This window comes from Sminthopsis crassicaudata, chromosome 5 (genome assembly GCF_048593235.1).
Source record: "Sminthopsis crassicaudata isolate SCR6 chromosome 5, ASM4859323v1, whole genome shotgun sequence".
Lineage (NCBI taxonomy): Eukaryota > Metazoa > Chordata > Mammalia > Dasyuromorphia > Dasyuridae > Sminthopsis > Sminthopsis crassicaudata.
Genome location: NC_133621.1, coordinates 145722978 through 145748776, shown reverse-complemented (window position 1 = coordinate 145748776; position 25799 = coordinate 145722978). Strand labels below are relative to the sequence as shown.

At 32.6% G+C, this 25799-nt stretch overlaps 1 protein-coding gene across 1 annotated transcript in view; it reads right to left on the bottom strand.

Annotated features, from left to right (window-relative positions):
- Positions 1 to 25799, bottom strand: part of RELN (reelin) — a 526398-nt gene that overhangs the window by 263226 nt on the left and 237373 nt on the right. The window lies entirely within an intron of this gene.

The following is a 25799-nucleotide window of genomic DNA, read 5'->3' as shown; positions in this document are numbered from 1 at the left end:
TCTGTAAATTTCATCCATTTACTAGTCAACCTAAGAGATCAGGCAAAAGCAGCCTAATCCCTCATCCCATCCATCATCTCTTCTCAAGACTAAACATCTTTAGTTCCTTTAACTATCCCCATATGTCACTATTTCCAAAATCCTAAGTGCTCTCAGCTATCACCATCTAGCTTTTCAACATCCTTCCTAAAATATGGTACACAGAACTGAACATAATACTTTAACTGAGGTATGAAAAGAGGAAGAATTCTGAGGGTTTATCGCTTCATTATGGATCCTAAGAGTCTTTGAATTCAGTCTATGAAGGTGTTTTCTCTCCCCTCCTTTTTTGGTACTAGCAGATGATTTGTTTACTTAAAAGAAGAAAATATGACACTTTCTTTGGGGCACATTCTTCTCAAGTCCTACTTCACTGGTAGATTGGGTTCTAGAGCAAACTAAGGGACTAGATTTCTAATACTGTTAATAGAAAATTAAAAAAAATCCAGATCTCTATTAACCTTAGTCAGTTTTAATTAGCCTTTGAACAAAGATACTTTCTAAGATGGTAGAGTAAGAAAAGGTGGTATAAAACATCCTTCCCCTAAACTTGGGATATACTCTAGCATAAATCTATATGGAGTATAAGAAAAGAGCAGGCTTAAACAGTAGTAAGATACCCATGTGGAAAGAAGATGATGAATGGTAACCATTTCTAGGGTGGGAGAGAGGAAGGGAAAGAAAATAAGGGGAAAATTTTATATTATAACTTTATTATATATTTAAAAGGAATAGCAAGTTATACATAATGGATTTGCAGTTTCATATTCATTCATTTTATTTTTACTATACTGCATTACAGAAATGCTCATTTTATTACGTAAATTAAAAAAAAAGAAAAAAGAGAATGAGAAGATCAAATAGAGAAGTTTTAGGTAAGACAAAAGAGCATCCAGAGTTAAGCCCTTAAAAATTCCTTTAGAAATATAAGGGACTTTCACCTCCTACCTCATTTTAATATAATCACTTGGTGTTAATGTAATAATTATCATATTTGTTTAAATTTAAAATGGGTAAATTAAAATGGCTTATAACCTTGGATCTCCTCATGAAGTATGAACCTCTTTGATAAGAGTCGGGAGGAAAAAAGGAATGCTACTGACTGAGATCTATCTTTGTATAAAAATACAGTCAAGTGGTAAACTAGTTTTTTTTTTTTTTTTTCCCAAGAGGACTTCAAAATTCCAGATAGCTTTGGAGCTAAGCCTCTGAAAAGGAATCATTTTTTGAGAGAGCAGTATTTCTCCTTTCTGTCCCTACCTTCACGTGCAGCACTCACCATGTCATCAGAAGACTACACCAATAGCAGACAATATCTCCAGTTAGGATAAGACTAACTGCACCAGTAGGAAACTACTCAGACAGTCAGCAGAAGAGTGGCACTTTGAGGACAATCTGATGGAGAAATGCAGTTCCTAGAGGAAGAAGGCATATGATTCCTTGTGCTGGAAGAGTTCTAACTATGGATTCAAGAATGAACTCTAGTCCATAAAGTGTCAAGAGTTTTAAGTTCCACTTTGCTCCATGTGTATGCCTCATGTGTCCTCCTCCTTGTCCTTGCTCCTCTGCTTTCTTTCCTTTCTTTCTCTCTTCTCCTTTCTTTCTCTTCTTCCAACTCTTGTTTTGTCTTTTCCTTTCCACTCTCCTTTGCTTTCTTCTCTGAAATCTCTTATAACCAATCCTATAGTTTCCATTAGCAATTTAATGAAAATGGCTGTTATATCTATCGATATAATTATGTCTTTTCCTCTGAGATTTTTTTTTTCATTTTAGAAGGCAGTATGGTATAATGAAAAAACACTGAGTCTAGAACAAGAGAATCTGTGATTGATTCAAGATTCTTCCTTTTTTTTTTTTTTTAACCACCTGTGTAACTTTAGATATATACAGTTAAATTTCACTTAACTCTGTATCTCTTTTGCTCATCTGCAAAATGAAAGGGAGTAAAATATCCCATATGGAACTTTCCAACTCTAATTCTGTAGTAGTATTATTACCATATCTCAAACTAAATTTCTTAATTTATTTGCAAAACCTACTGGTCTTTACTTTCCCGCTTCTGTTGACAGTACCACTAGTTTTCCATTGAGCTAATCTTACTCTAAATAAATAGCAAATCTGGGACTAGAATTAAACTCAATTCTCAGCAGTTCTCTGAATCTTAACATCTATGACAAATCATTTTTGTCACCTTTCCAATTTAAATTTCAATATTAAAACATAAACTTGTTTTCCCAGTTCTTCAATGACCTATCATTTAATTGTTTATCCATATTTACTTGGGGTCCATATTTTACTACTGGAATGAACTTGAGATCTTTAAGATCTTAAATTCCTTGAGTTTGAGGTCTATGTCCATTTTTATTCTTGCACTCCTAATTCTAAGCACAATTCTTTGCTAAAGAGATTTTTAAAAAAATTCAATTGAACTGAGGAATAATGATGACTGCTAGGCAGCTTTTAACTAAGAGAGAACTTTATATTTTGCAAAGTGTCTCAAAATATAGCTGAAACTCAAAATAGTCCTTTTTGATACATATTATTATTATTCATATTTTAAAATGGGATAAAGCAAGAATACAGAAAGATTCAATAACCTGCTTTGGTGACAATATTTCTGAAACACAACTATTACTAAGGTCCTTTGTCACATAAAAAATGATAAATGGGAAAATTGATCAGAACAACTTATGAAAATCTGGGAAATTAAAAGTAAAAAAAAATTAAAAACATATTCTTTAATTTTTTCCCTTTTTCAAGTAAAAAGACATGTACAGGGAAGGAACTCTGAAAAGGTATACTTTAATCAAGGATCACAGGGTGCTTATAGTTGTTAAGCACCTACTCAGTATGAGATAATGGTTCTCTAACATATACTTAAAATCATATGGTGATGTAATGGCACTTGCTCAGTGTACTGTAGTGATGTAATGGTACTGAGGTATTTAAAGGAGTCTTAGACACAGAAAGACTCTCTCTGAGCCACAGACACATCAGACACAGAGAAGATTTGGGATTCAATTTTTGACCAGCCTCATGGTGGCTCTCCTGCCTTCATCACTTCTCTACCTAACGACCAAGGCCTTTGGAGAGATCCCCCAGAAAGCTAACCCAGACATTATAAAGACACAGGAAAAATGCATAGGATGAACAATTCTATCTTTATCAAGAGAGGTTCATAGCACTGTAATTTTTTTTTATAGTTTTTATTTACCAGATAGATGCATGGGTAATTTTACAGCATTGAAAATTGCCAAACCTTTTGTTCTAATTTTTCTCCTCCTTCCCCCCTCCCAGATGACAGGTTGACTAATGCATGTTAAATATGTTAAAGTATAAATTAAATACTATATATATATATATATATATATGCATGTCCAAACAGTTGTTTTGCTGTACAAAAAGAATCGGACTTTGAAATAGTGTACAATTAGCCTATGAAGAAAATCAAAAATGCAGGTGGACAAAAATAGAGGGATTGGGAATTCTATGTAGTGGTTCATAGTCATCTCCCAGAGTTCTTTCACTGGGTGTAGCTGGTTCAGTTCATTACTGCTGTATTGGAACTGATTTGGTTCATCTCATTGTTGACGACGGCCACATCATAGCACTGTAATTTTAATGTATAATGGGGCTATTATTTGAATGGTGAGAAAAATCTCTCTACTGATAACTAAGATATGTAACTTAGTAGAAAAATCAGAGAGTATTGTAAAGTTTAATGATATTAAACCATTTGCCCATAATCAAATAGCCATCATCAAGCATTTTTTAAGCACGCTCCCCCTTCCCCACTACAGGCCAGGCTGTAAATACAAAGCAAGCAAGCAAACAAGAAAGAAAGAAACAACAAACAACAACAAAACCCAAATCAAGTTTTATAAAATTCTTCTAAATGTTGCAGCCACAATTGGAACTCAGGTCTTCCTCTTTCTAATTCTAGCACTTCATCCACTCTACCACACTTGTACTCAATATTTTATTAATTCATTATAACCAGACAGTGCCATAATGTTCAGAAACACCACTCTAATATTGTTTGCCTCTTCATGGCAAATTCATCTAATGTGCTTTGTGGAGATGCCCAAGTGGAGCTTTGTTACGAGTCAGATAATAAACATTTATACCTAAGAATATAAACTCCAATGAGCCTTTTTCCAGTCATGGCACTGTCTCAATATTCCCAACTAACCTCTTTAGTTAAAAGCAACCTAACATTGTGTTTGTACTGACCCAAGCACTGTAGGTAGAATATGCTTGAATTAAGAAGTTCTTGGAGGTAATCTTCATACTAACTGTTTCCTTTTGGCAACAGGACACAGAAACATATTATCCACCACTGTGTTACAGAGTAGAAGTCAATAAATCTTACTATGTCAGACTTACTGTTTCTCAGATTCTTCCCATATATTCACTCAATATATTTTGGAAAAATTAATTTCCTATATAAATATGCTTTCCTACCTAATGTATGACAGTTATGATACCATTACATGGTTACCTCACTGCCAATGGAGACTTCTTTAAGTAAAATATTTTTTTTTCTCTTGCTGGGGCACGCAATGAATAATTTAAAGATGGATTGCCAATGACTAGGGGAAAGAACTGGGATACATCCAATCTTCTATCTTGTGCACAACTGCATCTCACTCATCTCTCTCTTCTCTTTACACTAGTTTCCTTTTTACTTTCCCTGGGGAGAAAGCTAAAGGACTATCAGATCCCAAGTGCATCTCTAAATATATGGAAACACTAACAACAAGCAAAAGCAATCAATAGCAGCTCCCTAAGCCCACTTTTCCTAGAAGTAAAGATGTTTGAAGAATAAAACCTAACATTTAAGAAAAGAAAGAAAATCCTAAATACATGCATCATGCCTCGATCATTTGCAAACCAGTCCCTATGTTCTTATTCAGAAAAAAAGATTCATGAAAATATCCATAATGTAATTCTTCATTTTAGATGGTATTCTCCCTACTTTTTTTTTTTTTACCTTCCCACCTTCAAATTGGAAGAATTACCAAAGGAAGAGTTATATTATAGGAACTCTATATTCCAAACAACTTTAACATAGATTAATTCTGCCACTCTTTTATCCTTAATTGGAGCATCTCAAAGACTAATGACAATTCAATTAAGTTAAACTCCAATAAGTATTTATTAAGTATCTAATGTCTGCAAAACACTACATGAAGTGAGGGGAGAAAGAAAATTTAGGTAATTGACAATCCATTTTAAGGGTGTTGAGAGTTAGTTGAAAGCTAGAATCCAGATGATCACCTAATCCTTTTAATATTTTAAAGTTTGGAGTCGAAATAGGAGGGAAAATTATTAAGTAAAAATGATAAATTTTCTTTCCTTCTATTTGTCACAGAAAAGACACAATATTGAGCCAGATGAATTATTTTACTTATTAAGAAAGTCTCAAAATAATAGCACACTCTAATTAAAATATGTAATTTGAGATATCACAGCCATATACAACAGCAATAAGCCATGTATGATTAAATTTCTTAATATAATGTCCTGTCCTATTAACTGATACTCATTACCAACTGAATTAAAAAATCCCTACAGACATAATTTTGTATGGGTGTACATTGAAAAATTCACACACAACAACACACAGAAAGCAAATTTTCTTCTTCACTCTTCTTCACTACCTCTTTTGTTAAGTCACTTTATTTATTATCCCATTTAAAGTCTTAAAGTAAATTAACAACTACTCTAGGTTATGTTCATGTTTAACAAACTGCTTTGCAAATCACATCATATAGACTACATTAAAACATCTTCCCCAAATTGCTATGTGATAATTCACTTTTAAAATTTCTAGTAAGATACATCACAGAGTGTGATTTAAAAACTTAATCTTAAATAGATTACATTAAATTTCTGTGATATAGAACTCTTCATGGCAATAAACTAGGTGAATATTAGCACTGCTACTAATTTAAAACATTTTTACTCCAATTTCCTGTGACAAGGGATACCTTTAAATAGCATTTATTTAATTTGTCAAAATTATTCATTCTGGAAAAAGTACTGACTAGCTAGCCAGGGAATAAAGTTTTTATTGTTTTGCTGAGGCTAAGTTATCTTAAAGTACTTCATGGTTCCCCTTTTTCTCTATAACAGCCTGGTTTTGGTTTACGTTATTACTAGTTGATAGTGAGAAGGGAAACAATTTTTTTAAAATCTGTGAATTTTTTAATATCTATAGGAAAAGAAGTACTAGGAGAAAGAATAAGCTGAATAGTACAGAAGGAAGGAGAGGAGGCAGAAGCCTTGCCAGCTAGATATCAGTTAAGAAGTTGTCCCTATAATAGGAGATCTTCATGGATATGATATTCTCAATTATAATCATTTCTTTATTTTCTGGCAAGTCATTTTTCACCTTACTACAATTCATGCCAAATTTCATTATTGGGGGAAGGCTGAAGCCATGGACTACAATGACTTTCTAATTATCTGTGGATATTTCAACTATCTGTGCTTTGTCACCAAAGGCAATTGATTGTTTAACATATATACTTACTGAAGTTTAAGCCATTTTAACACTAACAGTTTGGACTTTTATAGCTGTATAACCTCCAGTAAATAGATGATCTAAGAAATCAGAACAGTCATAGTATCACATGTGCTTTGATTATAGATATTAAAATATCACAGAGATTTATTTCATGGATGTCAGTTTCACATATAAAGATACACATTTACAAGTTTGTAAAGAATTTAGAAATGGTGATCTAATTGTAAAAAATTTCAGATACTTAGGGGCAGCTAGGTTGCACAGTGGATAGAGCACCAGCCTTGAATTCAGGAGGACCCGAGTTCAAATTTGGTCTCAGACACTTAACACTTCCTAGCTGTGTGACCCTGGGCAAGTCACTTAACCCTAGCCTGGGGGAGGGAGAATTTCAGATACTTAAAGTATTAGGTCAATCATTTTCAAAAATGAAAAACCTTTTCTAGTCTACTGCTGAACTGAACATTTTAAAAGTATTAATTAGAAAGGTAGACAAAATTGTCAAATAAAATTACAAGTAAATGAAACAAAGTAATAATGTACCAAGGAGAAATTTTTTTCAACCTGGGTGTCTTTCTTAATCTACTTCCAGTTACCATCTTCAAAAGAGAACGAACAAAATGCTAACCCCACTAATTTTCTTTTTATACACTTATTTTGTTTTAAAATTACAATTACTACTACTACTACTAAGTGAAATGTATATTGTTCTACATTATAGATAGACAAAGATTAAATTTTGTCTAGGGTTTTTTAAAAATATTTTCTCTTTTTAAAAAATTGTACAGATTTTTTGGAAAGAAAAGTCCATTAAAATAGCTGTACTCTGGACCAAATAATATACTGAGCATTTCCTAAAGTAGGACAATTTCAATTTTATGAATAATGTTATCCTAATATGTTGCACACAGGATTAAGTTTAAGGTTTTATTGTAATCCACAGTTAATATCTGAAACAACTAATTCTATAATGGTTTGTGAATCTGCTTTCTAAATATGTTCTACAAAGAAATCATTAATATTTACTGTCCTAAAACAAGACCTTAGCAGTTGTTCAAAAGATTGTTAACAATGGGTTTGTCCTTCTACAAATGCAGAGATGCATAAGTTCAAGGTAACCTTGTATGAGCTATTAAACCACAGAAATCTCTTTGCTAAACTCCTTTAAAATGACTACTTGAATGTATTAACTTTTAATCCTAGCTCTAATTGAACAGGTGTTTGTTGTGTAATTCAGTAAAATTTATAGATTCTCTCTAATCTTTCTACTTTTTGTATGAGAAATATAATAAAATAATCAATGAATCAGTCAGACATGATATTCGTCCTAGAGCTACTTCTAAACTAGGTTCTTGACTTGGGGAATCTCAGAGTATGAAAAGAACTGAGGTCATCTAGATCAACCACTTGATCATGAACAAATCTGTTCATAAATTCCTTGGTTAGAGGTCATTCAATTTTTTCCTAAATACCTACTTCAATAGGAAATTGGTTATATGGTGAAATAGCTGATTTCAATTTAGAGTAAATATGGTTTGGAGGTTTTTCTTCATGTTACCAAGAAATTTATCTCCCTATAAATTATATTTGTTAATCTAAAAACTGTACTTGGAATCATTCAGATTACTTATTTTTAAATACAATTTATTGATTGTTTTTATTTTTTACATTACTAAGTTTCCTCTTACCCTCTTCCAGAGAGAGAGAGTCATTCATTATAAGAGGGAAGAAAGAAAAAAAGTTTTGTAAAACTACATAATATTAAGAAAAAGTCTAGGAGCAACTAATTGGCTCAGTGAAGAGTGTTGGGTTTGGAGTTAGGAAGACTTGTTTCCTCGAGTTCAAATTTAGTCTCATATACTCACTAGCTATGTGACCCTGGTAAAATAATTTAACTCTGTTTGCCTTAGTTTCTTCATTTGTAATATGAGCTGAAGAATAAAATGACAAACCAACCTTTGTATCTTGGCCAAGAAAAACCCCAAATGGCTTCATAGAGAGTGAGACACAACTGAAAACCAACAATAAATCTTTACTGTTTCATACTGTTTATTCTTGATCTTTTACAAACAAGAGAGCACAGGAATACTTTTAATGCCTCTTCCATTGACTACTTCTTGAATGTTTGACAATCACTATATCTGCCTTCTTGTTTTTCTTCTCCAGGCAAAACATTCTTAATTCCTTCAAATGATCCCAATGTGACTGCTTTGGGGATCCTCACTGTTATGGTTACCCTTCATTGAGTATTTAGCTTAAAAGTGTCCTTCAAATACAGAACCAAAAACAATAAGTGTTTGAGAAAGTACATTGTTTCTATTATTTTTCTAGTTTTCCACATCTTATTTTTTGTAATACAGTCTGATGTTTAAACGATTAGCTCTTTGGCTTTGGCCTTACACTATTGACTCCTATTTAACTTTGAATAATAGTAGCTAGCCCTTATAGAATGCTTTAAGCTTTGCAAAGTGCTTTACATTATCTCATTTCATCCTGACTATACAACCTAGGGAGATAAGTGCTATTATATCTCCATTTTGTAGATGAGGAAACTAAGGTAGGCAGAGATAAATGTTTCTCTTAGGGATTTTCTGAGTCCAGGTCTAGAACTCTGCTGTACCACCTACTGCCTCATTTTTAAGTCACTTAAAACTTGTCTAGCCACATCTTACCTAGATTGTACTTGCAGCATTTATATTTTTTGAAATCTAGGTTCTCTGTTTTACCTTTCCCTCATCCCCTACAAAATTTAACCTTCTTACATCTGTCCATAGTTCTTACCTGTCAAGATCTTTTTTCAAACCCCATTCTCTATCAGGAAATTAGCTATTTCTTCTAGCTTTGTATCATTTTCTAACTTAACAAATGTAACTGTGTTGAAGACTGAGAAATATACAATGCTAGTTGATGTGATTCCTTTAGTCGGTTATGACATCAAATAACCACACAACAGCAAATTTATTTGTCTTCTCCACAAGAATATTGTGAGTCTGACAAATGCTTGGCTGAAATACAGATGGACTACATGCATAGCATTCTCCTGATTCATGAGTCTATAGAAAAAAATAACATTAATTTGAGGTCTGTTCTTAGAAAACTGATGATTGTTCTTCTTTCCTCGGGCTTACATGTGCCTTATTCCATTTCTGTTAGCTTTCTAATACTGCTGGGAGAAAGCTAGCCCATCTTTTCCCAAAGGATCTCTAGGTCTTCAGGAACTACAAGAATGCCTTGATTTTTATTTAATGGGACTTAGGCAAGAGAGCACTGAATAAATTTAAGTATGCTCACATTAAAAAAAGTTTCAGCAACCATCACAGTCTACAATCTTTCTTGAGAAATCATAATGTGTTTTAGATAAATGATAGATACTGTATGCAATATTTCTCTGTTATTTATCTGTCATCTTTTATCAGTATATAAAATACTTTCTTCCTTGCCAGAGTTCCCACAGAGAAATCTGAATTTAAACTATTTAAAGTCAACTTAGGCAAAAAAGTTAATCTATTAAAACTAAATGGCCCAAATAAAAGCCCATATGCAGCAAAACACTGAAAATAGCACAACATAGTAGCAGGGAAGAAGTGAAAATAAATTAGATGTTCATTGATTATGGAATGACTAAAAAATTGTGATATGTGAATTTAGTGGCATATTACTGTATTGGAATGATAAATGTGAAAATATGAATATTTGCTGAACTGAGGAATATGATAAAAAACAGAAACAGAGGAAGAATTAGATGAAGTTAAAACAATATATACAATGACTACAACAAAACAAATGGAAAGAACAATAAAATGATTGAAAGTGAATGCTACAAAGTTTCAATGTTCAATCTTGGCCCTATAAAAGAAATATGAGATAGCATATCTTTTACACTTTTTCTGCATAACTGAGGTTCTATGAATATGGAATGTTCCATTTAATATTATACTTTTTCAATACATTAGCTAGTTTTATTGATACACCCTTTTAAATTTTTATTAAATGGGATCACTCAAGAGTGGTAGGAGAGGATGTATTGGGAAATGTAAGTGATATAATAACAAAGATATCGTTTGTTTTTTCCTTCCCTCTCTCCTTTACTTCCTTCCCTTTTCTTCCATTCCTCCCATTCTTCCCTTCCTTCCTTCCTTTCTTTCCTTCTGTTCTCTCCTTTTTCTCTCTCTCCATTTAAAGATTATAGATAAGAAAGCTGGTGGAATGAATAAGAGTGCCCAGGCGTGGAGTCAGGAAGACCTGACTTAGAATGCTGCTTCAGTCATTTACTAGCTATATGACCCTGGGCAAGTCACTTAACCTTGCTTGCTTCAGGTTCTTCATCTATAAAATAAGCTGGAGAAGAAAATGGCAAACCACTCAGGTATCTTTGTCAAATAAATCTCAAATGAGGACACAATTGGACATGCCTGAAAATGACTAAACAACAACAAACATAAGAAATTATAATTTTATCCAGAGTTAATATTCCTTTTTCTTTGCTCTTCCTTTTCTAAGTGACATTATTAGTTCCTAGGAAAATTACAAGTTTTCCATAATCATAACTTGGGTCATGTTATTCTAAATGTTTTAAACACTCTCTTCTTTTATTCCTTTCCCATAGAATCTTGACCTTTAATATTGTCCTCAAATCTCTCCTCTTCCCTGAAGCTTTCCTAGGTTCCCCAGTCAGTTATAATCTTTCCATTTTCCAATTTACTTTTTATTAACTAAACTATTCTACTGTTTCCTCAGTGATTAGTAATCACATACTGTCTTATTGCAGCTTTTCTGTTTTTGTTATTATTATTTATCTTTTAATGTGTTTATGCTGTCTTTCCTCATCAAAATTATAATCTACTTGAGGGCAAGGATTGTGTCTTACATGTAACTTTTTGTAGAACTTGCTGGATAAGTGTGATCAGTGACTGTTTTCAGGATATTAAATATCACTTAATATAAAAAGTAGGATTTTTTATGTTTGGAAATACCATATTTAAAAGACTTCTTAAAGAAGGATAAGAAGCTTAATCAGGAATCAAATTAAAAGAATTAAATGGACAGAAGAAACCCTTGTCACTTAGGTTAGATTTGAAGAATATTAGGGAAGCAGGAGCATAGCAGTTCTGCCAGTATTAACTGTGATAAGTATTTGCATATCTGTTCTTGTACTTTTGGCACCTTTTTCTGATGCCAAAAAAAGCTACAAGTATAAATTGCTACCATTAGATGTGTTAAGACATGACAACTAGAATTTTTCTCTATGAGTCGCTTTAATTAACTGCAACATGCAAATAACTTAATACCCATCTTTTCTGTCAAGATTAATTCCTAGTTAATGATTCACAACAGCGTACCCCTATTTTCACTGTCATTGCTCTTCTAGAATTTCTCAATTCCCCTTTTTATCAACAGATAAAATATTTGTCGATTAATATGTGGTAAAGGAATGAAAACAGTTTTAATATTAGGAAAATTTTGAAAAAACCTCAGGGATGCTTAAAATACCAAGAGAATAATGAACATTGTTTTGCATAAATTACTATCCATTGTTTGCCAAATGGAAGCATGCAAGATAATTGGACTTGCTCAGTGCTTAAAGACATATACAATGGTTCCTATACAATGTACCTTCTATTAAGAGAGGTGAAGTCATAAGGAGAATGTGGACATAACTTAACAAGTAGAGAAAATGCCTGTGAAACTACATTCAGGGTAGAGTAACCTAAGAAAATGATATTAAATTTCATTAGTATAATGTCACATGACACATAATGTCAATTTACCGACCTGAACAGAATACGAAACTAGCCCAGAGAGGCAAAATGACTTTTTGAGAATTAATATTTTTCAATGGACAAAATTTGATTTTCTCTCCTTCCTCCCACCTTCACAATTGACTTTCTAAAGGCCACATGTGTAGTATGTGGCAGGGTATGGAATACAAGTTTAACATTCTTTCCATTATGCTACACTTTCTTCTTTGACTCCAAATAATAGCAAGAACAACCAACATCATTATTTTCATTACTTGGACATATCATTGATCCATCAAAACTTAAGAATCTGTTATATAAATAGTCATAAATGACAAGTTTATGTATTGAAAAGCTTTCAAAAAACAAAGACCTAATAGATGAATCAAAATCTTTTGGGAAAATGAGATCCATATTATTCTCATCATCTTAACTGCCACTGAAGTGGTTGAACCTGGAGAAGAAAGGAATTAATACCATTTATGTTTATTCAATTACAAAAGTAGTTATTTTATCCACATGTTCATGGTCCACAGAAAATATAGAATAGAATAATAGCAGGTTAGATAGTCTTGTCCCAGGAATAGGACCTTGGTCATTACACTTCATCATTTAAAGGCTTAATTTCTTCATCTGTAATATGAGGTTGGACTAACTGCTTCTGACATCCCTTCTACATCCAAATCTATGATCTTATGATCCTAATATAAGGATTAATTTTGTAATAATAATAAATTGAAAAAATAATAAAACATACATGTCATTATATAATCAATTATTCATTTGCCATTTTAATTCTACTGTTTTCATGTTGATGTATTTTTGTGTCTGTTTAAATTGCAAGTTCCTAGGGGACATGTTTCATTTTAATTCATTTTGAACAGTGACTAACATAATATTGTAAATCACTTGTTGATTAATAAAAGCTTTTTGACAATAAGGCAACAAGTAGAAATTTAATATTTGTACTTTCAAGATGAATTTCATGCTTTTCTTCAAGTATCAAAACCTTTTTGTTGGAATTGAATCACAATTATTTTATAAAACTGAATTAGGAGAAAATCACTTAAAAGAATTTGTTTATTTAAGTCAAGAATGTCTTGATGATTTGTGCAATATATAGAGGATGAACCTGAGTGGCATCTGCTTTGACCCTTATGCGCCTCTGGGGTTCAAGCAGGAGGGCCTATTATGCCAATGACTCCTTAATTGAAATACCTCTGAGCAGACTCTGTCATGACAGTCCTTTAGAGCTATTATAGTGCATAAAGTCAAGAATCCACACACAAATGAATGCTTCCTAAATATGTGCTAATCAAATGAATTCAACATTAAGCATACTGAAAATCTGCTCATTGGATAATTATGCAGTTGAATATTTAACCATAATATCCATTATGGAATTCAATGAAAATAAAGGCATTAGACCAGAAGTTTCTCAAATAACACAAATAGAACTTTCCCCTCCCTAAAATTTTACATGTGAAGAAAGAAATAAGTTGAAGACATTTTAGTGAGCATGAAATCAAAGAAATGGATCTGAAACTAAAAAATAAAATGTACTGAATATTTAACATTTACTTCTTCTTCCTGTACACTGAAATAATCATATCATATGATTGCAGAACTAGAAAAGCTCTTTAAAATTAATCCAGTTTCTTCTTTTTTTCAGATAAAGAAACTGAGTCCTACAAAGACTATGTTCAATGTACCATGGGATTGTTATTATTCAAATATCTGCTTCTGATCCTCTCTATTAATAATGGGAAATAATTAAGGAATGATATCTAAAAGTTTTATAGAAATTAATGCTTTATTTTTACCTTGATTTGAAGGTATTCTTTTATACTAAGCACAGGCCTCTTTTCAACAAACTGGAGCAGAAACAATCCAAGGAGATATTTCCCTCCCGGGGGCTCACAAATATTCAAGTGTTGCCTGGAGGAAACTCCTTCTTCAAAGCTGTCTCTCAAAAATAACTCTCCTTTCTCCCTCTCCTCCCAATCTACCCCCCAAGGGTCTCTGAAGAAGGAAGAAATTGATCAGGTAGAATTTATAGAAAGGGGAAAACATGCCAGGAAATCATGTCCCTAGATGTAACAGGGGCGCCAATAACTACCTGAGACTCAGAGAGAGCCTGGAAAAAGCCCTGCTGGGAATTCTAGGATCATAAGCATTCCTTCTATCATCAGTCAACCCTTAGACCTCAGAGACACAGACATTGTTCGAAGTACAAGAAAAGACAAACAAATATGATATATAAAGATCATAAACTTAGGAGATGCAGGCTATCAGCCAACTTAGAACTTCCACTTACAATAGTTTCAAAATTCTCCAAGGATTCACAGATCTTTCCATATTTTCAAGGTCTACAAATGGGAGGGAAATGTATTTAACTTAAGGTGGTAGGAAATGGGAGGAGAGAAGGTAGAAGTGGGAAAGGGATTAGAGAATGCTCTTGAGAAATTTAAAAAAAAAAGCTTGTCTACTTCAGTGGAATATTATATGTTCCTCCAGAAGATGGAGAACTGAATTATCCTTATGTTAATCTTCAATAAAGAGCTGAGCAAGACAGTCCAAAAGTATTGGTATAGAAGACAGATATGACAATTATAAAAATTTTGGCACAGAACTTTTATTTCATTGGCATGGAGAATTCTTGATGAGGAATGCCCTCCACCAAGGTATATAAGAACCTGCTCTATACTTTATAGTATGAGTGGTTGAGACTGAGTTACTGAGAGGTTGAGAAATTTTCCCAGGAGGACATAATTTGTATGTTTCAGAGGCAGAACTTAAATTCAGGTCTTTCTTACTTCAAGGCTAATTCCCTAGTTAGCCATATTATGTTTTAATATGTGCAGTGAAGAGACAGTATAGAGTGACAGAATGAATGCTGAACTTAGAGGTCAGAAGTCAAAGCCAAGCTCTGATATATATGTATTATGTGACCATAAGGAAATCACTTAATCTCTTCAAGCTTCAGTTTTCTTATCTATAAAATGGGGGAATAATAATATTTTTAACATCTGCCTCAAAGGGTTGTTGTAAGGACTAAAGTAAGATAATGTAAGCAAAACACTGTAAACCTTAGAGCACTATATTGTTAGTTATTAAGTAGAAATACATTAATTGTAACCCTCACTTTTATTAATAGAAAGGCTGGATTGATGTTTCATTAGAATGATTCTGGTTCAATATACTACACAATGGATGCATTGTACTCTATGTAGTGGATTGTAAACTCTTTGAAGGCATGGACTCAAAAAAATTTTTTTTTTAATTTTTCAGCACCATGGATAGTATCTCACACACAGTAGGCACCTAATGAATATTTGTTGATCTTAATGTAATTGTTGTTTTATTAGATATTTCAAAGATATCTTAAACTCAATATATCCAAACTAGAAAGGCATTAACTGTCCCACTAAACCCTCTCCTCTTCAAAACGTCATTCTTTCTATCAAGTGTGGCACTCTTCTTCTTGGGTCTCAGCTTCATATCCTTGCCTTTTTCCTGGACTCTTTACTCTGTCTAACCACTATTCAATACACTGATAGATTTTGCTATTTTTCTTCACAATACCCTTTGCATTCACACATCTCCTTTTGTTCTACTTGCATAGTTACTTTCAGTTCAGGTCCCCATCATTTCTCCCCTAGACTATTCCCATGGCTCTGATTCAAAGTCTCTTCCCACCCACCTCCATCCCAGTCTATCCTACATACTGATTTCAAGGTAATTTTCTTAATTAAGCATTGTTCTAACCATGTGCCTCTCCTACTGAAACAACTTCAGTACCTTTCCTTTTGTCTCTAGATTAAAACATAAACTCCTATGCTTAGCTTTCAGAGCCCTGCACATCCTACCTCCAGCCTAGCTCCAAAGCCAGCTCTGAGACAGCTAAATTGGCCTTTTCTGTTCTCCACACATGAGCCTTCCTTTCTCATTTCTATGGCTTTTCATTGGAATGCATGCCTGGGACACAACTTCCTCCTTAACTTTGGCCTTACAAGGTCTGTCTTTTCACTATGAATGCTGTTTCGCCACCATCTTCTTCATGAAGCCTTTCCAGAACGCCCAGATGATAGGGCCTTTTCTACGAAATTATGTTGGGTTAATTATTTTGTCTTACTTATAAGCTGACTTTCTAATAGGGGAGATTTTATACACACATGTATACACATATGTGCAAAAATCCATCTATGTATGCATCTAGGTATATGTAAAATGCATATGAATAAACATTTTTGATGTGTATGCACACATATGCATACACACATACAATATAGGTGCATATTATTTCTTCCATTAGAATATAAATGCATTGCAAAGAGAGGTTTGATTCTTTATCCTTTTAATGTTGCACCTAACAATGACTGTCATGTGCTAATTAAAAATATTTATTGATTCTATCATCAATGGCTAGGTAGCATAGAGGCTAGATTGCTGGACTTGAAGTCAGAAGGATTAATCTTCCTGAGATCAAATCTGGCCTCAAGCACTTCCTAGCTTTGTGATCTTGGGGGCAAGTCACTTACCCCTGTTTGTTCCAGTTTTTTTCATCTGTAAAATAAGCTGGAGAAAGAAGTGTCAAAGCACTCAAATATCTTTGCAAGAAAATTCCAAATGGGGTCATTAAGTGTTGAACATGATTTAAATGAGTGAAAAATAACAAATTATTAATGTGATTTTTTTTTCTTTGAATGATTGACATTATTTCCTTCTTCTTGCTCTTTTCTCAAGATTGCATCAAAACAGACAAATTTAGATCCGAGTTACAGAGAAAAAAAGATGGGCTAGTGAAACAGTAAATCTAGATTTGTTTTCCTGCTTTGCTATCAATTAATAACATGATTGGAAGCAAATTTACTTATGTATAAAATGGTAGAGGAAGGAGGAAGGCTGGATTAGATTGCTAATTAATATAATGGCCATTTAATTAGGTGCCTACCAGTTTCACAGTCCAAGAGATAGGGAAGAAGTCCAAGAGAATTTGTCCCAAAGGCCTCTCTTACCCATACACTGATTGCAAAGTTCCTTTCCACTCTCAATCTCATGATTATATGACCCTATGAGTAGAATTCCCTAGCAATTATCTATGAATTCATAGATGGGGCATAATCTGCACCAGGGAATTGAGCTCCTTATTTTGATAGCAGCGATTTGTGTATGAGTTGAATAAATTTGGGGATGTTTCACTGAATGAATTCTCTTGTGTTTGGTGGCAAATACTCTCCAAAAAGAGAGTCATTAGTCCCATATCAGATCATATATAGAGGCAAAAAAAGATAGATTTTAATTTTTTTAACAGTAGAATTCTCTGCAAACTCACCTCATAATAGCTCTGTGAGAAATAGGTCTTAGTATTTACTTAGCCTCCTTCAAAAGCTATTAACATTTCCTTTTATTCTTTGTGGATAAAACCATTTTGAAGGTGTAAAAACTATAGTTTAAGTATATGACTGCTTCAGCCCCATACACAAAAATGGTCAGTCACAGAGCACACAGAGATACCATGTTGTTCTTTGTTGAAATTCAGAGAATATAACTACAAGGCAGCAATTTGAGTTCATGGGTGAGAAATGGGGGGAAAATTGGTTATTGAATCATGATAATGCCTTGTGGCAGCATGGCTTTGCAGTTTCAGGATGCCTCTCAGTCCCATGTGACAAGTTCAGAATTCTAGCTGAAAGGAGCCCAAAGATACCACTTTAATGAAGAATAACTTCATTCCACCTGAGAGAAAATCTGACGATGATTCTTTCATTTGTCAATAGCAAATGAATTCAACTTTTAGAGTAGGCTATAAAATATGATCAGAATACTTGAAACAAATCACTGTTACCTTAATAAGAATTGGCCATTTAAATGAGGCAATATAACCACAGTTTTTCATTAGTCCAAATTATCAATCAAAATACCAGTTTGTATCATTTGCATATGGCAATTTGGTGTTTATGCCTTACAGCAATACATAATTCCTATCAGGGGGAAAAGTCCATTGGGAATATCTAGCAAATTCATAACTAAAGAAAAAGAATTATAGGTAATGTTTTTACAAAAGAGGATCATTGTACAATAATGAAACCTCAGTTTCAACCTTTCATTATAAATTGGTTTCAAGGGTTTGGAAAATTTAAATGGAGCAGAACTGCAAAACCCATAAAATAACAGCCCTATACCAAAACATACTTCCATTTTCATTTTAAAATAATATTGTATGTACTATAAATTCCAGTTTTCAAAGGCAATTACTACCCATCCTATTTTTTTTAAAGCACAGCAGCAATAGTGAGGTTATTTTCAGGTTTGCTGACTTTCTTAAGATAAGCTATAAAATGTTTAGCATTTATAAATTTTTTTCATTGTATATTATTTACAGTAAGATATAGATAAGAGCTGGATAGCAAAGTGCAATGAGATGGCTCATTGGTTATAGTGCTAGATCTATAGTCATCAAGACCCGAATTTTAATTTGACCATTTCCATTTACTAGCTATATAAGCCTGGTGAAGTCACTTAACCTCTGTCTGACTCAAGTTCTTCATATGTAAATAAGGATTATAATAATACCTACCTCTCAGAGGGCGTGGGAACAACATGAGCTAATATTTGTAAAGTTCTCTGCAAACCTTTAGGTGCTATAGAAATGCAAATTATCATTACTATTGGAAGTATGAGATCACAAATAGGTTGACACATGTATCTTTAAAGGGAGTCACTACATTGGTGAAATCATAAATCTAGAAAAATTGTTTAGTGACACGTTTAATTTGATAACTCTGTAAACATCTCTTCTCACAGTTAGGTCTTAGATATTTGACATTTGAATTATGCATACATGAATACTCATCTTATGTTTAATTCTGTGTCATTCAGGTGCTTACCTAGCAAAAAAAATCAAGTTTACATCATTGGATTTGTGACAAATTGTACCTTGAGGAGTTAAAATAAACCACTCTGGTCATGCTCCTCATCCTTCCCATTTACTTGCTAGTCCTTTAAAAACTCTAAAATTATTTTTCAAAAAGCAAAGAATTCTATTCCACATCCATTTTCACTTTCAATAATAGACAACTGTCCCCTTATTCAGAGAGCAGCTTTTCTTCAGTGTGTGCCTTTCAAACTATGCTCCAAATTCCTTTGGAATTCTTGACTTTTGAGTGATTTATTTAATGATTAATTTATGGTGCAGTATGTCCATCAGTTTGTGCTCATCAAAATGAAAATGTATAACATTTAATTCTATAAAATTTCTTCCTTATCATCAATCCAAATAGCAGAATTTGAGCTCTCTTTACCAACCATCTAAAATTTTTGTCCATTCTCTTCTTAAAATTATTTTCTATTTTGTTATTTATGATACTAAACTTTTGTGGTATATGACAAACATGAAAATATTTTTAAAAGGATTGCATATATTTAATCTACCAGATTGTCTGTTGTCTTGGCAAGGTAAAAGAATTTGGAACACAAAGTCTTACAAAAATGAATATTGAAAACTATCTATACATGTATTTGGGAAAATGCTACTGAGAAAAATAAATAAACTTTTGTAGTCCTCCTCTCTCCATCCCCATTTTAGATGACTGTTCTGTCTTTTACCTTGTTCATATAAACATTCCCTTATTTTCAGTCTTCATTCCTCTGCTTTTTATATTCTTTCTCCCCTCTCATTGCTTCAATTATCATTTTCTCCTAAATGAACTCATGAAAATAAAGCTTCCTAATTCCAAATCCAGTACTCTTTCCACTGAGTCACCCAGCTGCCCCATATTTTAATACCAAAAATAAAAATATTATTGAATATAATGAGCTTTTAAAAAATCTGCATCTTTCACTAAAGTCTAAATTTGATGGCTTATTGCATCAAAGAGATTCTCTTATCTTCAAGGTTATTCTAGTAGAGTTAATATGTCTAACAAAGATTTTAAAAAACATTTCTCTAGCTAGCAGATATGAGGTGATTCCATGGCAATTCACAAAACCATTTACTAAAGCATGGTAGAATTATATTTTGCAGCCATGGAAGATGTTTCTACTTATATCATAGATGACAAACTTAACATATGGATAACACAAGAGGCCATTCAATCTAAGCCCCTTATTTTAAAGAATAGAAACTCAGGCCCTGAGAAGTTAAGTGATCTGCCCAATGTCATTACAAATACTAAGTGCAAGAGATTTGAACTCAGGTTCTTTGACTCTAAAGCAAGGTCGCTTTACACTATCTCCTACCTTAAAATAGAGAATTACAAAAAGATAACATGTTCTTTTCTCTTTTAAAAGTAATGCTTAAATGAAGAGAATAATGGGCTTACTTCAGGATGCAGTAATAAATACTCAATTTTAAATTGTTGCATTCTTTTATTTATAAAACACAGATTTAAGACTAAAAAGGACCTTAACAGTTATCAACATCTTTTTTTCCCAGAAGAAAAAACTGATGCCCATAGAGGAAACTTATTTGCCCAAAGTCACACAGATTACTTGATTCTAAAATCAACATCTTTTCTGATAAACCACTCAGATTTAATAACTCAATAGTTATCTTTTAGTATCATTGGGAGCAATAATTACTTTGTGTTAACATATCTCTTTGAAGATCAGAAGATCTAGATTTAAAGGAATTTTACTTTGATATATTTTATGTTCAAGAACCTTATGTTCAAATAAAATATTTATTTAACTTCCCAAAACATATGTCTCAAACTAATTTTGCCATTAAAAATTTCTGAACCTTCAGCAGTTTGATTTAGATTTGGTTTGAACTCAAGCCACTAGGGGTTTTGGTCTACCTCTTACTGATGGATTTCCATGTTTCTAGTACAGATTTCTACTATTTCATCATGAACTCTCCAAGGAACTGCTCACTCAGCATGGAAAGCTGGTGTTTTGAAAAAATGAGCATCAAATTTAGAAATAGATTTCTATGGATCCACAGAGGAAATGGATAGTAATTCACAGTATGTCAAGGAGAAGTCAACATTCCTCTTCATCTTCTTTTTCCCTGAATTATCTATATTTAAAGAATTGAGAGAATTTTTCTCAATTGAATCAAGGTCTAAGTAATTAAATTGTTTATGAATGAGACTCAGAGAAAAACTGATTTCTGCTGTAAGCACTGCATGAAAAATATAATTTATAAGAGACAGGATATTCAATATAGTAAATTAAAAATGAAAGTTCAATTTCCCTAAGTTTGTGTATGTGGAGAAAGAGAAAAAATAAAAGGGAAGCGGAGGAAGGGGAGGGAAAAGGAAATAAAGAAAGAAGGGAGGGAAAGATAAGGGGAAGAGAAAGGCAGAAAGAGGAAAGAAGGGGAAAGGGAGAGAAGGGAGAAAAGAAAAAGAAGAGACTAGAAGAAGGAGAGAGAAGGAAGCAGAGTCAGGGAACAGAAAAGTGAAAAGGAGAAGAGAAGAGGGGAAGGCAGGGGAAGAAAAAAAGAGGGAAAAAGGAAGGGGGAAAAGAGGAAGAGTGAGAGAATAGCATACCAAATTCAAAAATATTTTAAATTATTTTACCTTATATATTTTTTCTTTTTAGATATTTAATATATACTGATTAATTCTTGGTATTATCAGGGATTTTTTAGTTGAACACAAACAAACATTTTTTCTAAAGCACTTCAGATGCAAAATTAAAAAAAAACAACATTCATTTTATCTCTAGACCCATAATTTCTCATTGTTTCAATAGTCTTTTCTCTATTTAGAAATTCTACTTCATCACATATACACCAAAAACATATCTAAGTGTCTGGGATACTTGAAGTTAAAGCCTAGAAAGTAAAAAAAAAATACTGTCTATTTCTATAAGTTACAAAGAAACACTGCATACATACTAAGAATTTACCAGATTTAAGAATAATGAATTAATAAGCTCAGAATGTTATCACCACAGTTTTTACTCTGCTGTTCTCAATATAATAATTATGTATTAGGTTTATATCTTCCAATTATTTTCCTCCCCTGATAACTTAAATGTCACTAAAGTTCACTAAAATACCTCCCTGGTTTTGAATTCATCTTTCTACTAATAGAGAAAAATTTAATAAAATGTACAAGTTAAAGTCAGAAGATCTGTGCCCAATTTCCAACTTGTAAAATTTTTGTAATCATGTCTTGTGAATGTTGTAATCATGTTTTGCTTACTATAAGTTCTGTGCTTACTCCAGTCAATTTATATTAGTCCAGGTATGTGATTGTGCAAATCAGTTACTCTCTAATAAAAATCCTTATTTTTAAAATGAGAATAAAGATACGTATTATCTACCTAAAAGGTTCCAAATTCAAAAAATCTCAGTTAAAATGGATCTCAGAATTCTTTTAACTCGACCCTTCTTGGCTCAGGAATCCTCTCTTATGATTGGTCATCTAACCTGTGTTTAAGGGCTACCAGTAAAGGAAAATCACCCCCAGTGCAGTATTTTGAATATCTCTAAAAGTTAGGGCAGTTTTTTTATATTGTGCTATAACAGTTCTCATTATAACTTTTCCTTGTTTCTACTTTGAACTTTCAGCCAAGATTGGGGTGATAGCTTGGGAGTAGGGGAGGGAGTCAAAAACATATTAAACTCCTCTTTCATATGAGGGTCCTTCATACTAATGACATCTATCCTCTCCTTGCCCCACAAATCTTCTCTTCTCTAAGAAAAACTTTCCCAGGTCCTTAACATTGGTCTTAATGTATAGATTTCCAATGTCTTATTATCTTAGTTATTCACCTCCAGACAAGGAAGGTTAAGTGATATATGTGAATATATGTGAAATGATATTTAAATGTAAGCTACTATATGATCATGATCATTGTCATTTTTCTAATCATCTTTATCTCTGTAACAAAACTTACTAAGTTTATATCACATCTTTCAGATTATATATTATTCTACATGGCTCTTTTGAGAACCAGCATGATATAATTAATGGATAGAAGATGGTATCAGAGTTAGGATGACAAGTGTTAAAGTGTTGATTCTGAAATATATAGTCCATGTGCATGAGCACTTAATGTCTTGATGTTCCTAAGCAACTCCCTAAAATTATAGTTGTCTATGTGCATGGGTTGAAGTCATTTCCTCACACTCAACATCAATGAAATCACAGGAAAAAAACAGAAACAATCGAATGGCTATATCCAATCCTCCTACACATGTTTTTTTATATAAATTTCTAAGCTGATGAATATAACAATGACTAATTACTTTTCCTAATTTGGCATAATCCTATAGGGCTCCTACAGTTTATAGATGAATGCATGTAACTATAATATCTCTAAAATTTGGGTTATTGCATCAGTCTTGTCTCATTGGAATGAATATACATAAAAGCAAAATAATGCTATTCTGAGTTAGTTAAATGAAACATTTTGGAGAAATATTGGTTATCATGTTACATTTATAAGATAGCTCACTAATAATAATGTATGGTTCAGTTTTCTTCTTCACCCACTCACTTTATCTGAATTGTTAAAATTTTTTCTAAGAATCAGTCTAGCCTAATATCTCATCCAATTTTCAAGAAAACCTTAGATTAATAAGATATATCACTTATAATAAAATACTTTTTTGTTTTATTAATAGAAATGTCCCAGACAAATGTCTGTTTTTCTTTTGAAGCTCTTACTAGAGTAGGGTTTTTAAAAAAGTCATCATAATCTATTTTTTCTTCCCACATTCTTATGTCAATTAGTCTTACTTTTATCCTTGAGATTTAAACCAACATTTTAGATGAAACTGTCTGCCATATAGCCTAATAAAATGATGATGCCTCCCTACCCCCAATCTTCTATAAAGTCTGTTACCAAACTTAAAGATTTGTCCCATCTCTGTCTATCCCTTATCAACTCCAATCCATCTATTCTCTCAGCAATAGATTCTCTGGTACAAGGCTATTCAGCAAAATAAATAGGTTCTTCAGCTTTAATAAGACATTTTCATCCACATCTGAGGCCTTCTAATAGCCCACTATAGCATCTCAGTTCTTAATATCTAAAACTCGATTTTTTGGTTTAGAGTTATTCTCTATCCATCTATACTTCCTCTAAATAGCAGGGCTACAGAAAAAGTGATCTAGAAGTTTCTCCTAGATATCTCTCCTCTTGAATAATACCAACTTAGAAATCAAGAGTGGATTCAAGTTTCTCATTACATTGATAGGTCTTCAAAACACTGTGGTCTAAATAAACAAAGAAATGGAAATGAACAATTGCAGGTTCCTATAAAATCATTGAGAAAATCACATGTAAAATACTCATTAATAAATGACAATGCCCCAGTGGATCCATGGTCTCACTGATATAGATAACCCCTTTCAGCAATCCAGATTTTACAGAGATGTTTGAGAAAGAATAATTAATTAATTGATGATTAATTAATTAAATCAATAAAGCAATAAAGATGAATTACATAGAAATGCTTAAAATTAGTAATAGAGAAATTTAAATCAAGATAACCCTAATGTTGCATATCACACCTAGTAAATTGGCAAAGATGGCAAAAGGCACAGTTAATATTGTAAGGACTATGGAAAAACAAAAAGTAAACAAATGTATTATTGGTGAAAGTGTGAGTTAGCACAACTATTTTGGAAAACAATTTAGAATTTTTCAAATAAAGCAGCCAAAGTGCTCATGCCTTTTGACTCAGAAATTCTACATCTAGGCAATACTCCAAGGAAGTTACAGGTAAAAAGAAAACTGTCTGTACACAAAAATACAGATCACTTTTTGTGATAGTAAATGGAAATGGAAATAAAGGGAATGCCAATGGATTGAGGATTTGATAGACAAATTTGTAACAATTTGTTTGTAAAGGGATGTAATGGAATTTTACCACAGATGAATAAATAGAACTCACAGAAGGATCTACATAAACTGATGGAAATGGATTACTCAGATCCTAGAAAATAATATACATAATAACTACAACAATTTTAATAAAAACAATAACCACTTCTAACAACTGAAAATGAATGTTGCAAAATTACAAAGAATAAGGCTACCCTCAAAAAAGAGGTAAGAGAAAATATTTCCCTTTAATCTTTTGCTGGGATAGGGTTGGGGTAGCAGGACTAGGAAAAACTGTATATAATGTCAGTATTTTTTGTCACTATATTGATTAGCTTTACTAATTTTTTTTCTTTTCATCTTTTTTCATAAAAATTATTTCTTAGAGGAAAGAGGAAAAAAGAGGAATACAGGGAGAAATTTAAATGATATAAAAATAAAATCCATAAAATAAAATACATTTTAAAATAAATTCAAATGAAAAGACATAATTAAATTATTTAAAAAATAATTTCTAAAATGATTCCTCTTAGTTCATGCAGGAGTTTCTAAATAAATCAGGGAAGAGGAGGCATCTAGGTGGCGCAGTGCACCAGCCCTGAATTCAGGAGGACCCCAGTTCAAATCTGGTCTCAGACACTGAACACTTCCTAGCTGTGTGACCCTGGGCAAGTCAGTTAACCCCAGCCTCAGAAAAAAAAAAT